This window comes from Oncorhynchus keta, chromosome 14 (assembly GCF_023373465.1).
Source record: "Oncorhynchus keta strain PuntledgeMale-10-30-2019 chromosome 14, Oket_V2, whole genome shotgun sequence".
NCBI classification, from domain to species: Eukaryota; Metazoa; Chordata; class Actinopteri; order Salmoniformes; family Salmonidae; genus Oncorhynchus; species Oncorhynchus keta.
Genome location: NC_068434.1, coordinates 45912151 through 45918177, shown reverse-complemented (window position 1 = coordinate 45918177; position 6027 = coordinate 45912151).

The following is a 6027-nucleotide window of genomic DNA, read 5'->3' as shown; positions in this document are numbered from 1 at the left end:
GAAGCCCATACATGGGTAGTTTCTAGCATTCACTCGTGAGACATTCAGAGATTTCGCTATGGTTGAGCCAACATGTATTGTTTGATTCACTGGGCAGAAATACTCATTGAGTCAACTTCTCAAAAATGTCTGGCTAGGTGACTCAATGGGGCAGCAGGTAGCCTAGTGGTTAGAGTGTTGGACTAGTAACTGGATGTTTGCAAGATCAAATCCACAAGCTGACAAGATAAAATTATGTTGTTCTTCCCCTGAACAAGGCAATTAACTCACTGTTCCTAGGCCATCATTGAAAATAGGAATTTGTTCTTAAAACTGACTTGCATGGTAAAATAAATGAAAACATGAAGAATCATGTAAAAAAAAGTCAGTTGAATTCAAAATTTGTCTGTTGAATTGACTTTGGAAAATGAGCTGAAACAACTAAAAGGTAAGGTACATTTTTACACTGTACAGACTCATGTCATCCTAGGGTTTTATGGAAAATTGATGTGCTTCATTTCATCAGCTATAATATCTGCTGGGGTAACGGTCCAGGCCCCCTAGAGGGCATGTGGTGCTGTATTAAAACTGTCCATCCTCCCCTGGCCACACACAAACACACAGAGACACACGCAAGCATGCACAGATACACAAAGACACACACAAAGAGACACACAAAGACGAGCCACACACATGTAGTGCCTTCAGAAAGTTTTCAAACACCTTGAATTGTTGTGTTACAAATTGGATTTAAAATGTAGAAAATATTTTTTTCACCCATCTACACACATACCTCATAATGTTTTTAGAAATGTTTGGACATTTATTGAAAATGAAATACAGAAATATCTCATTTACATAAATATTCACACTCCTGAGTAAATACTTTGTAGAATGACCATTGGCCGTGAATACAGCTGTGATTCTTTCTGGGTAATTAAGGGCTTTGCACACTGTCACATTTACACCCGCTCCACCTCTCCAGCGCTCAATGTTGCGAGTTGCCTCATCATTATGCACTAACTGTTTCAAAGTCACCATTGGCCTGGTGGTGAAATCCCTGAGCGGTTTCCTTCCTCTCCGGCAACTGAGTTAGGAAGGGCGCCTGTAACTTTGTAGTGACTGGGTGTATTGATCCACCATCCAAAGTGTAATTAATAACTTCACCATGCTCAAAGGGATATTCAACATGTGCTTTTTTATTTTTAGCTATATACCAATAGGTGCCCTTTTTTTGAGACATTGGAAAAAAACTCTGGTCTTTGTGTTTGAAATTATCTGTTCGACTGAGGGACCTTACAGATAATTGTATGTGTGAGGTACAGAGATGAGGTAGTCGTTCAAAAATCATGTTAAGCACCATTATTACACACAGAGTAAGTCCATGCAACTTTAGTGACTTGTTAAGCAAATCTTTACTACTGAACTTATTTTGGTTTGCTATAGCAAGCTGAAGGCTTATTGAAAGCTTCCGATAGTATTAAAACTGCCCATTTTCGACCTCCCCGGAGGTGGTAGCAAAGGGAACAACGGGTTTATACAGTATAGCAAGCAGTGTTTGTATGTGTGTGTGTGTGTGTGTGTGTGTGTTTGTTTAGACTGTGGGTTCATACAGTGTAGCAGACAGCAACGACTCTTTTAGCCTGCTATGTTGGAGATGAAAAATACAGCAACAGTGTCCTGTAGGCCTGACACGGGCGGGCGGCACCAGCCTGCAGTTAAAATCACCTCAAACTCAAACAGTAGCTAACCAACAACAGACCGGGTGGCAGGTCGATGGCAATAAAGTAAAGCCTAAAAACACGTCAACATAACTTAGGGGGAGTTGGGTTTAATGGCTTTGAGAAGGAGTGATACTGATACAGTAAAACCTCCCCAACTCTGAGTGAACTCTGGACTTAATTGAAGTCTTCATAATAGTCTGAAGAACACACAAAGACAGGTGTTTTTTTTCTGATTTTGACATGTTATCTGTTGGTAGATGAAAAACAAATCAATCTTGATCTGAGTGAGTCAGACCAGACACCCCAGACACAAGCAACATTTTTTTTTACTATATGAGGATGACACCTCTGATGCACAGATTGTATTCAGTCCTCAACAGTGGTGTGCTCCAGAGTTTGTTTTACCCATTCCATTATTATTGTTTATCTGGAGGGAAGAGAGGAGGAGAGGAGGGAAGAGACGATGGTGGAAACATAACAAATACAAAGGAAAATAAAAAGGATACAGTAACTACAACATATCTTAGACGAATAGGAATCTGCTTTATGCCTTTTATGTTTTATCATTCTGACATAAGTCAATCAATTATCACGGAAACAACTTAGCTACAGGAAATGCATTGTTTGCAGCTTACATACAGTAAGTACCATGCAGCATTTCATACTATCAACCCCCCCCCTAGTACTGTATGGATTCTATAGTAAAGAGCCCATTGTTTGCCGCTGGGATTGTTGTTGTGATCTTGAATTAAAGCTTTTGTATTTTTTTTTCTTTAGTTTTTTAAATACATTTTCCCTGAGAATAATGGATGACATCAGATGCTCATCTATAACTCTTTGCGCTGCCCTAAAAATGTCCTCCTACCCTCCCTCCCTTCCTCCCTGTACTGTAGCATCAGTGCTCCCTCAGTACCAGTCTCTGGTCTCATCTCTCCCCCACTCTATAACTGTATAACTGCCTTAATTTTGCTGGACCCCAGGAAGAGTAGCTGCTGCCTTGATACCAGCTAATGGGGATCCATAATAAATACGAATACAAATACACTGCTGAAGTGGTGCCTTGTATTGACCAACATTTCTACGCCTGCCCTCCCAACAACACTTTCAACGTGTAGTGGGATCGGAGGCCTGCATGCTAACAGTTTGGTTTTTACTGGCATACAGCATTATGTGATCATTGTTTTACAAAAATTGTGTGACACTGCTTGCTAAGTGCACGTTTGTTGTTGTGTGGATGTACAGTACAGTAGAGCCACAGTAAATGTATTCCCTATAGAGTGATGCACTCGGTGATGCACCCAGGAATCAGGGAAGACGAGACAGAAAAGGTTACATAAAGGGTTCTTCGGCTGTCCCCATAGGAGAACCCTTTTTAGTTCCAGGTTGAACCATTTTGGTTTCCATGTAGAACCCTCTGTGGACAACCAAAGAACCCTTTTAGGTTCTAGAGAGCACCTTTTTTTCTAAGAGTGTACTGTCATCATGATCCCATATGTCATTGCCTTGTGATTCACAACATGGTGTTGTGTTGTCAAGCTAGCCATGGTTCAAATCACCCCTTTAACACGCTTACATTTAAAACCAATACCATCAGATAACGATTCCACCCCACCATGGCTCACTCACTCACCCCTCACTAACGACATCTTATTTTGTTAGTGTGCTCTGCGAGCTTCATGTCCTCTTTTAAAGGAAAACTTCACCCAAAAACTATCTTCGTTATTTGTTATTTGTTTCATTAGTCCATTGTTGATATAGTCCCAAAATGTTTTGCATGTCAGCAATCAAGTTTTCAAGATATGTACAAGCAACTTTCAAAATACAGAAATACAGCTGGTATTACGATTTATTTAACATCATATGATGCCAGATGCATCATACCGGCTGTATTTCTGTATTTTTAAAGTTACAGTATATATATTGAAAACTTGATTGCTGACATGCAAAACATTTTGGGACTATATCAACAATGGACTAATGAAACAAATAACAAAATAGATTATTTTGGGGGGGGGGTGGAGTTTTCATTTAAAGTCACTGGCAACTGTTTGGAGTAATTTCAAATGCAGCACACACAGCTCTGGGCTCTGTCAGTATCAGAGGGGAAAGAGTGAGCCATCTAATTCAGCTGGCTGTACCATGGGGGAATGGGGAACTGGGTGTTCCCCCCTCCCCAGCACATGAACAGGTCTCTGCCATAGACTCAGCAGGACTCAAACCAATTTGTCTGACACACAGAGAGAGAGCTACACACACACACAGCCATTGTGCCATCTAACGAGGCTGAAGGAGAGGAGGAACTTCAGCTGCAGAATCATCTCTGTGGTTCTGATTTGTCTTTTTCCTCAGAGGCTCCCTGAGGAAAATATTGTGCTCTCTCTCTTTTTTTCTCTTTCTTTCTCTCTCTCTCCATCTTCCTTCTTTCTCTCTCACACTCTCTCTTCCTTTCTCTTCATCTCTATTTTTGCAGGCCCTTTTTATCTGGACGTGCATGTAGTGTGACTGCTTGTGTATGCAGTATAGATCTGTTTGTGCCTGTTATATTCCAGTGCTGTAGCCTACTGTATAAGTTACAATTCTTCTGTCAGATCATCTTGGGAAGTGTTTAATGTTTTTTTTAAAAGTGGATACCAAAATATAGACTACAAACAAAATTCAGCATAAACAACTGAGATTTGAATATGTATTTCCCCAAAAACATACAATATCTCATTTGATGTATTAGATTATGAAAACAGACGCAACCAAAACAAAAAGTTTTTGAATTATTAGTAATACAATTTTCTAATATTGGATTAGCTGTCACCTGAAACAGTAGTGTGATGTCCATGTGAACACTTGGAAAGCTTTTCCCCAAAGGGCTGCGTAAATTGAACCATGTTGCCCTGCAAGACTTCGTTACTAAATTACAGAAACATATTATATTTTGTACATGCAATAGATAAATGAGTATTCAAAACCGTCCGGGTACACCCAGTAGTAAAAAGAGTATACAATTCAGAGAGAGAGAGGGGCCTATTTCTGGCTGTGAGCCTAGAATATGACAGATTTCTGGTTATTTTCCGTGAGATGTATTAAGAGCAGATTGAGCTTATAAGCATGACCCAGATAGATGAGGTACAAGTGTTGCAGAGGTTGGTCCTACTTAATTCCACTGACTCATCCGGCTTTAGAAAAACGCTTTCATTACAAGGGGATACATCAGGCTGATAGGCCTCCTGCCTCCTGTTTCTTTCCTCCCCGGAGACAGCTAGCTCAGTACAATCCTGAGGTCTCACGTCCCTCCCGCATTGCAATTCCAGCTAGCCTCAAGGAATGTGCGGCAGTTCCTAAAATTGGAACAGTGTTCTGGGTTGTAAGGCATGAATGATTCAGTGGCTATATGACAAAAGATTGCCTGTGTTAAAGGAGGGAGGGGAAATGACTGTGACGCTAACCTGCTCTAATTGATCTTACAGCCAAACTGATTGTTAAATATCCAAACATGCAGTTGAAATGTTGTATGTTTTCAAAAACTTTGTCTCTAATAGGCTGTCATGGTCAATTCTACTGAGGCATTTATTTTGTTAATATTCTTATCTTTTATTATTTATTATTGTTGTTGGCATTGTCGAGAAGAAACCTGTAAGTAAGCATTTTGTTGGACAGTGTATACTATGTGTATCAAATAAAATTATTTTATTTGTCACATGCGCCGAATACAACAGGTGTAGACCTTACCGTGAAATGCTTACTTACGAGCCCTTAACCAACAATGCAGTTCAAGAAAATTGAGTTTAGAATTAGAAAATATTTACTAAATAAACTAAAGTAAAAAATAAAAAGTAAAACAAAATAACAATAATGAGGCTATATACTGGGGATGCAGGTTAGTCGAGTCAATTTGTACATGTAGGTAGGGCTAAAGTGACTATGCATAGATAATAAACAGTGAGTAGCAGCAGTGTAAAAACAAAGGGGGGTTCAATGAAAATAGTCCGGGTGTCCATTTGATTAATTGTTCAGCAGTCTTCTGGCTTGGGGGTAGAAGCTGTTAAGGTCCTGTACATATGACTAAAGAGTGGACTGTTATCTTTGTCTTACCTCTAAAGTAGAACAGGCCTGACTTGGTGCTGTGATTAGCTTGAATCACAGTCCATGGGAGGCTATTAATTCCTACCTCCCCAAAGCACCACACACACACACACACACACACACACACACACACACACACACACACACACACACACACACACACACACACACACACACACACACACACACGCATTGTCTGTAATGTCTTTTTAGTTATGTGTTGGCCCCCAGTAAGACTAGGTGTCACCAT